Source organism: Daphnia magna, linkage group LG9 (genome assembly GCF_020631705.1).
Source record: "Daphnia magna isolate NIES linkage group LG9, ASM2063170v1.1, whole genome shotgun sequence".
NCBI lineage: Eukaryota > Metazoa > Arthropoda > Branchiopoda > Diplostraca > Daphniidae > Daphnia > Daphnia magna.
The window spans coordinates 3,121,698-3,130,348 of record NC_059190.1 but is presented as its reverse complement, the minus strand read 5'-3'; the positions used below and the strand labels follow the sequence as shown (position 1 = coordinate 3,130,348).

Below are 8,651 nucleotides of genomic sequence, written 5' to 3'. Positions count from 1 at the left end.
GTTTTTATTTGCTACGAGACAATGTTTTCCTATCTTTACGTGCAGTTCTTATCCGCAGCCCTACAGTGTGTAAAAATAGACAGTGGGAAAAATCTGCTCATCATGCTGATTGGCACAATGCTGGCTTCATGTAAGTGACCTATCAACAGTAATTTTGTTTATATTTGGCTTTCAGATGAAAATCTATTACAAATATTTATATTAGCTAAACTGTTATTGAACATAGGACTACACAGTGTTAAAAGACTCTTCCCTTAAGTAAATTTGCAGCTGTGGACTTTCTTTAGATGACTCTTGTATCATAAATATTTTCCTGCTTCTTGGAACGTGGAACATAGGATGTCTTGATGCCAACCAAGTGTCATTAAGAGTGTAAAAAGATGTTTCAGGTTTTTGAAAAATCAGTGATAATGTTTAAAAAATTACTTTTTTAGTATTCTTAAATCATGCTTAAATTAGCAGAAAAAACCTAAAGCTGGAGGATGATACATTTGTTTCTTGTTACTAGTTTTGTAAACAAAGGCTAAATTGGTAAAATGAAACAACACATGACCTATGGCTTTAGATCTATTGTTTTCACAAATGGAAATTGATTCCAAATCTTTATCTACCCGGTCAGACACCCACCCAAAAACCATGGGGTGATAGATGATATAAAAAATGTATTAATTCAAAAATTTATATTTTAAGTTATTGTTTGCAGAGTCAGGGAAAAAATGTGTGGAATCTGAAATTCTAGCCCTCAAAACCCCAGCTGCCATTCTGCTTCAACAAGGCTATAAAGCAATTATTATTTAAAGTGGTAGAGACTGTCAGCAAAAACAAAGCACAGACATTTTTGTAGTTGGCTTTTCTGCTTAATGTTATTGTTAAACTTAACTTTTGGAAACATAGAAGTGTAATCAAATGTTCAGGATCAAATTGATGAAATGGTTGAGCCAAAAATGAACTTTATATTACTTTTGAACAGATCTTAACTCAGTGTACGCGGCTGATGCCCCACTAAACGTCACATCAATCTTTACCTGCGGTCTTCCAGTGTTGGTAATTTGTTATGGCATGCAATTATTCAACAAGGAGTTAGGTAACAAATTCTGTTTTATATCACATTTTTATCATTCAAATTGTGTTTTTTCAGCAGTATTTAACATGTCAGAAATAACAATTATGTAGTAAAATAATTTGAACGTTTTTTTGTTTTTGTTTTTTTTCTGTTAAGGTGGAACGGAGGAGTGTAAAGATGTTTGCGAAGATGGGCAATTCGATATCCAAGTACAAACGGAGTGCCCATTGTTTAAAGGCTTAGAGACCCGGCAAATGGTATTGCTGACCAATGTTGACAGCTTTGACAAGGTTGCAGAAGGATTATCTTGCGTCTCAAAATCTTCGCGTCATTATTTCCGCCATTGCTGATACTGAACACCATCTTGACGGAGTCCATCAGTTCCCTCCTGAAGTTGATTTGACTAAAAATGGTATGTTGGTTTCCTTTCCATTGATTGCAAACATTGATCTTAGCAGTATATCGATTACGTCCGGCGTACGGTCGGATGTAATAAGATCGTGCTCATGCTGGTAATCGCGTAGTCGATTCCTTCGTTTGTGCTGCCCATCTCCATAAAGCACTTCTACAGGGTGCGACGGGTGGCCTGCACTCGCGCTGTTCCAGGAATTTCCAGGGTTTTGTATGACCAGATGGCGAAATCACTCGTGACAACGGAGTGGGAAGGATTTGATTTACGAACGTTACTTAGGCAAATCATATCCGCACTCTTTATAAGACAGGACAAAGATACGGAGTTGTATCATTGACCAGATTTAGATAGGAAATATTATGAATATTGGATTCAGTAATAGATTATGAAATTGAAAAAATCGATCAACTTTGCCGTCTCGTTAAAGAGTAGTTCACGTGATGACTTATTGACTATTCCTTAAATATACATGCACACTTGTTGGAAATAATGGTTTCAGTTGTTTTTCGTCGAACAAATTAAACGTTGTTAATGTGCAGCTAGTTGGGCTGTTGTTGCTCTCCCTTGTAAATCTAACCTTTTTCGCCCAATTGTTAATCAAATTTTTTTGGAACGTTGTGATGTCACCCAAAAACAAGCGGAAGGCCATTCGAGGCGTTATGCCATTATCTGAAATTGAACATTCAGAAAATGTGGTAAATGTTTGCCAATTGTTAAGATTTATTCAGAGTGGTACTATAAAGTATGACTGTAGGAAAGGGTACGTTAGGCTTCTAAAAGTGAAGAACAGTTCTGACATCTTTGGTAAGCGGAAAAGGTACTGCAAATGGAAGCGTCACATGACGATTTTAAGGATGGACCCTTTCGTTTGCATTGCCCAATGAATCTGTGCTTGGAACTGGCAGCTGGCGTTTAACAGCTTGGCACCTAATCTTTGTTCTTAAAAGCCAGAGGTGTTCTTCACGTTTCAGGAGGATACTTATTGATGATTTTTTTAGATTGATGATACTTATTGGTTAAACCATGAAGAATACCAATAGATGGATAAAATGAGGGTTATAATATAAAACAAATTGCTCATGGCATTTTCATTCACGCATGCGCGACAATTTGTGAGCAGACGAACTATTGAAAGAGACTTGCGCAGTCTAACTGCATCCAGCCAGATACTAGTAAAACCCGAAACATTGTTTTGACAAGTTCTGACATATTGTGGTTGCAGGTTTTCACTAAATAACAAGTAAGTAACGGGTTTAATCGTTTTTAATGTATGATTTTTTTATTCGAGTCTATTTAGGTGTCAGATCTGAAATTGTACTTTTAAGAAATTTTAAAGCACCGCATAACTTTTATAAACAATAGTTTACTTTTACAACTATCAAAATCTTGTTAACTATTTAAAGCAGAACAAAGCTCATTTTTTAGATTTCCGGAATTTCAACTTCCGATTTTGCATTTTTTTAAAATGCCAAATAACTCATTATTTGTTAGTCTGCCAGAAAAATGATTCACATTTTCGTGATCCTCGTCAAATTTGGGGTCGAGTCCATGGATCAGCTCAAAATACCCGAAAATCGTCAAAAATCGAAAATTTTCCTGTATTCATGAAAAATCGCGATTTTGGTCAAATCCGACTTTTGGCACATGTCATTCCAACCCAAAATTTGATAAGGATCACGAAAATCCTACTCGTTTTGTAATAGGGTCACAATTTCCGGAGATATTGGCTACTTCCGGTTACTTCCGGGAAATTTTCGTGACGATTTGCAAAAAGTAAAAAATGAGCTGTTTTATTCTAACAATTTCAAATGTTTTTCTTGCATGCGTTAGGGTGCTGCAGCTTTTATTCCGTGTTATTCTTGCTATCAACAGTACAGGCTGACCCTACGATCAACGATAGTTTTAGCTACAAATGTTTAGCACCTCTTCTTGCAACTAGTTAGTTGATATTTTAGGTGTTTAAAATTAGAATCAACTGCCTGAGATTAGTAAAGTTCAAGCACTTAAAAGCAAGAATTGTACTGATTTAAAAGTAAAATCCTATTTTCTTTGGGTTTCAGGCGGAAAAACTAGATGGCATTGAGCGTCAATGATAAATATTACGATTGACAAGTTAAAGGGTCTACTCTGTTTAGTGTTTTAAACGATTTTTCGTCAAAAATTAAGTGGTATGTTATTATGTGTTTTCAGTTTTGCTATAGTCGTGTACGTTTTGAAAAGGAAATCATTAAAATTTATTGCTTTTTGTATGTGGTAGGGTTTCACCTTGTCAGCTGGACTGTCAGCTGAACCAGTAGCCTGCATTCCTGCTATCAATGTACCACAAGGGATGCTGACACTTTAAGAAGACAAACAGTAACCACTATGCCCGAGACATGAACATCGCCATTCTATTCAGGTATTTTTAATGGACTTGAACTCTTTTGTTCAAGCTTAGTAATGCGTTCTCTTGTCACTGAACCACAGAGTCTTTGTCTACTATGTGTTGCAAACTATCAGCCCTTAGCATCCCATGTTTCTAGATTTTAAAGCTTCTCTGCTTAACCAATCATCATCCATACACTTCAGCTCTTCATTGTGGTATTACAGAATATTGCTTATCTTCCACTACACACACCTGTAACAATTTTCTCTACACAGGCTTCTCTTCCTCTCTTCTTAGCCTGCTGAATGCCAACAGGCATTCAGGTTCGCCATTGCCTTACCATGGTATTTTAATATGACAGATTATCTGGATTTCTCATTTTGACATACAAATCTTTGTTATAGAAATAGAAAATATTGTTAATCATGCTGCCAAATCTTCTTCGTACGAGTCATGCAGTAATAGATTCCTTGTGGGATTTCATTGTGAGTAAAAAAATCAAATAAAATGTGTGTTTCCATTAAGAATTACATTGCCATTCTCGTTTGTAAATTTTCTCTTTAGGCAAAATCCACCCAGGCTGAAAAGGGCATCCTACCAGTTGTTTGGACTATACCTGCCTCGCCGTCTTCGCCTCGCCTTCTTCGCCGTCTTCGCCTCGCCTTCCTCGCCGTCTTCGCCTCGCCTTCCTCGCCGTCTTCGCCTCGCCTTCCTCGCCGTCTTCGCCTCGCCTTCCTCGCCGTCTTCGCCTCGCCTTCCTCGCCTCATCGTCTTCAAGCTGATCATCTTTATCTCACTGTCATCTCATCGTCATTGCCGCATCGTCTTTGCTCGCACTCGGCTTCTCATCACCGTCATCGTGGAACCTCGCATTTTTGGTATTTTGTTTTGTTTTATTGTTTTGTATTGTTGTATTGTGTATGTTAAAAGTTAACCCGTTGGCTGCCACCCATTTTGCTCCCCTTTTTTTTTTAGTTGTAGGGACCGGCGGCGCTGTTCTGCCCCATGGTTGATCACCCATGGGGTGGGGCAGTCGCCTTGCGCCTTAGGGCGCCGTAGGCAATGCACCAGTAGGGACTTCCCCTTGTCGATGCGATGGTGGAGTACCTGGGGTGTGCATTCCCGTAAAGGTCTCCATCGTCAAGTCAGCCCGGACTTGTCTTTGGACAAGTCCCCCTTTCATCGTATCCCTCTGAAACGATGCGTAGCTACTGTAGAGAACAACCTATGAGTTGTAATGGCTTGGCAGCCAACGGGTTAACTTAAGTGTTTGTTTTTTATGCATGTATGTACTGTATTTATTGTATAACATGTGATGTATGTATTGAATAACATGTGATGTAAAACTGTGGTGGAATTGTGGGTGGAGGTGGGATAATACAAAACCAATTCCATTTATATCTTTGTATTGAATTTTAGTATTGAAAAAGAAAACCAATTTCAAGATATACCAACTTAAATTATCATTTTGTAATATATAGGGCAACAAGTACTTATGTACTTATACCTAGCAAATTCAAATTTGCAATTCAAATTCTCAACACTGATAGCCATTATCCTGCCACCAACTTTACATTTTTGCCACTGCAAACTTAAAGTAGTTTTGTTGAATTCAATTCAAGTTTTGCATTTTGCTCTGTTGACACATTTCACTAACTCTTCTCATGTGCTTTCTCTCTAATAGGCAAATAGCTTCAAAAACTTTTAAATTTCAATATTATTATTTAATTTCACCATCAATGCAAGAAGACAAAGTTAAATAATCTATATTGGGTTGACAGCCGGTAAATTAGGTTCTTGCTCTTGGAATGCTGCTTTCTGAAACCTCACTAACAAACCAAGGAGAGTGTCCTGCAACAGCTACCATGCCAAAATTCCAATGAGTGTGGGAATAAAATGATTGGTCCTGGCAAAATAGAAAAAATAACAGAAGATGTGGTAATGATGTTTACTTCCATTCTTACCAATCCATTTTTCCAAATCAGCCAATGGTGACAAATCAAGTCCAAAATTGAGGCTCCACCTCCATGTTATTATTTGTTCCAACACCTAAGAAAAATTTAAAAAAGAACAAATTGAGGAACAAAATTCTTTGTAATGCCAAAGCTATAACATGGCCAAACATTTTCACTTACGGAGGGTGTAGGCCAGGCTCAACACCCAAAGGGACCCATGCCATTTCTGTTACCTATATCCTGACCCATGCCAGAATGCTTCTGTGAGATACGTTTAAATGGAAAGATACAAAATTTGACAAGAAAGCTTCGACCAGTGGCAAGAAGGGAATTAGCATGTTGACACGATCAGATCAGACAAAGGCATTCATATGAATGGCAAGATGTTCTCTATAATTAAATAATGTACAGCTATGAAAAAATTGATGAAAGTAACGTGAATAGGCAGTTTCTTTGTTGGTTAGAGAGTGTCAATACCCAAGGAATTACGAAAAGCCATATTGAAACAATGAACAGATTTTAAAAAAACGGACTACGTATCAGAAGATTATTCGTGGTGACCCATGCTTCCTTCTGTTAAGCGATGGACAACTTCAGACGAATGTTTAATCGCATTGACGTTGCCAGATCGGGACCAAAAAAAAACATAGATGCACTGCCAAATGCCAATCTGCATCTGCGCTGCCATCTATCGAAATCTATTTTAGTAATTAAGTCTTACTTTTTAAGCCAGACTTATGTTTACAAACTTATACACAAGTTAAAAGGGAAAAATAAATTATTATAAATATATTATAATAAATCGTTGAATACGATATAGTCGGTAAAGTAAAACAACATGTGAGTGTGACCTATTACTTTAAATAAATTGTTTTCAAAAATGGAGATTGATTCAAAATCTTCAGCTTCCAAGGCAACCCATCCACAAAGCCATGGGTGATATCCATTTGTGAAAACAATAGATCTAAAGCAATAGGTCATGTGTTGTTTCATTTTACCAATTTACCCTTTGTTTACAAAACTAGTAACAAGAAACAAATGTATCATCCTCCAGCTATAGGTTTTTTCCTGCTAATTTAAGAATACTAAAAAAAGTGACTTTATTGACATTATTACTGATTTGTCAAATACCTGAACCATCTTTTTACAATCTTTCAATGACACTTGGTTGGCATCAAGACATCCTATGTTCCACGTTACAAGAAGCAGGAAAATATTTGTGATACAATGGGTCACCTAAAGAAAGTCCTCAACTACAAATTTCCTTATAAGGGAAGAGTCTTTTAATACTGTGTAGTCCTATGTTCAAAAAAAGTTTAGCTAATATAAATATTTGTCATAGAATTTCATGTAAAAGCCAAATAGAAACCAAAATTACTGTTGATAGGTCACTTATATGAAGCCAGCATTGTGCAGATCAGCATGATGAGCAGATTTTTCCCACTGTCTATTTTTGCACACTGTAGGGCTGCGGATAGGAACTGCACCTAAAGATAAGAAAACATTGTCTGACATTAAATAAAAACTGAAAGAAATAACATGCAAATTGGCAAATATACTGTACTGTCCCTCAGGTTGGTACGTAAAAATTGCAAATTCAGTGTATTAACGAAAGAATGTTTAAAACGGAACGCACTGAACATTTATTAGCTACCCACTTTACACCTCTCCAACAAATCTCTCGATAAATCTACTTGGTAAAATCTATTGCCCCCCAGAATTCTTGGGGCCTCTAGCGCCCAAGAATGCTATTGCCCCCCAGAATCCAGGGGGCACTAGTGTTTCCTGTTAATTTTCTTGTTTTTTTTACATTTTCTTTCGTCCAACTTCCTGATGCCTTAGCGTGGTTTTTAAAATAAAATTTTTTCGAGAGAGGTTGAGACAACAAGGCAGATTGCAAAGATAGAAAAGATTGGATAAATTGAAAACATTGCATTGTCGATACCTTGTACCTGCCAATCTTTTACGAGTCAACATTCCGTACTTTGCTAATTGAACTGCTGAAATGCTTCTCTCAATCATGCAGGTAAAAAAATGTTTAGCTCCTTACCTGTAAATGTTTAAAATTTAATGTTAGCCGTTCCACAATGACTGCTATTTTGTTACCACGAAGCTGCTTCAGGATTGTTTATTTTTTTTAAATTTACTCAATTTGTTTCTGTTTTTAGTTAGGTATTTAAAATTGCGCAAACTAAGATTAACTATATACAGAGGTTACGGCTGCGCTAAATTCGAGGTGGCAATAGCATTAGCAAACACTGGAGACCCCCAGAATTCTGGGAGGTAATAGCATTTTAGGTCGCTAGAGGCCCCCAGAATTCTGGAGGGTAATAGGTGTGACCATCTACTTTGTACTGTCACAAATTCGTCTGCTTGCCTATTGGAAAATATGAAATCGATAAAAGAAAATTAGAATCAATAGTAATTCTAAGTTCTACTATTTGGATCGCTAGATGCTGTTTGTTGCTGATTATTTCGAGCACAAAAAAAATTAAATTTGCTTCCGGGGGGTGCTGAAAATATATGGAGTAATCTTGTATTCCATAGGTTTGAGTTTGACGAGGAAACCAATAACTTAAGCGAAATCAGTGTTCCATTTTGATAATACCGTGTGATTTTTTTCCCCAAGGCTATCGGGAACTTCGCGAACACCAAGAGCCGTTGAGTGAGCAGTCTGAGCACCTTTCGAACAACTGCTAATTGAGTGGAGTGGAGGTGGAACTAATATTCAGTATGGGTTACCCCTTAGTCCCTTACGCCGAGCCCGTATTAGTCTGTTTGAGGTATTTGAACGTTTCGCTATAGTTACGCTAGACCGCTCTAAAACTGAAAATAAGTAGAGAAAATTAAGGCGAA

At 37.2% G+C, this 8,651-nt stretch overlaps 1 long non-coding RNA gene and 1 other non-coding gene across 33 annotated transcripts in view; one reads left to right on the top strand and one right to left on the bottom strand.

Moving 5' to 3' along the window:
- The window catches only part of LOC116931156, a 97,361-nt gene that overhangs the window by 12,495 nt on the left and 76,215 nt on the right, over nucleotides 1–8,651 (top strand). For 6 of the 23 annotated variants that reach the window (XR_006651324.1, XR_006651326.1, XR_006651341.1 and 3 more), the window contains 9 exons: nucleotides 46–130; nucleotides 227–1,084; nucleotides 1,220–2,715; nucleotides 3,536–3,643; nucleotides 3,733–3,873; nucleotides 3,942–4,055; nucleotides 4,116–4,184; nucleotides 4,245–4,325; nucleotides 4,405–5,238. This is a non-coding gene — a transcript (uncharacterized LOC116931156). Of the gene's footprint in view, nucleotide 1; nucleotides 131–205; nucleotides 1,085–1,219; nucleotides 2,716–3,535; nucleotides 3,644–3,732; nucleotides 3,874–3,941; nucleotides 4,056–4,115; nucleotides 4,185–4,244; nucleotides 4,326–4,404; nucleotides 5,239–8,651 lie in introns of those variants that run through there. The other 17 variants (XR_006651343.1, XR_006651342.1, XR_006651329.1 and 14 more) reach the window with 14 other exon arrangements.
- LOC116931162 lies at nucleotides 5,230–8,639 on the bottom strand. Of its 10 annotated transcripts, none has more exons than XR_006651312.1 (7): nucleotides 7,355–7,544; nucleotides 7,174–7,282; nucleotides 6,927–7,094; nucleotides 5,976–6,866; nucleotides 5,805–5,889; nucleotides 5,575–5,746; nucleotides 5,230–5,517 (listed from the first exon to the last, which is right to left on the bottom strand). It is a non-coding gene; the product is annotated as an uncharacterized LOC116931162 (long non-coding RNA). The 10 variants fall into 10 exon arrangements; XR_006651320.1 differs by lacking the exon at nucleotides 5,230–5,517 and having other exon boundaries at nucleotides 5,543–5,746; nucleotides 6,927–7,031; nucleotides 7,086–7,094; nucleotides 7,355–7,553; XR_006651318.1 differs by lacking the exons at nucleotides 5,230–5,517; nucleotides 7,355–7,544 and adding an exon at nucleotides 8,404–8,639 and having other exon boundaries at nucleotides 5,543–5,746.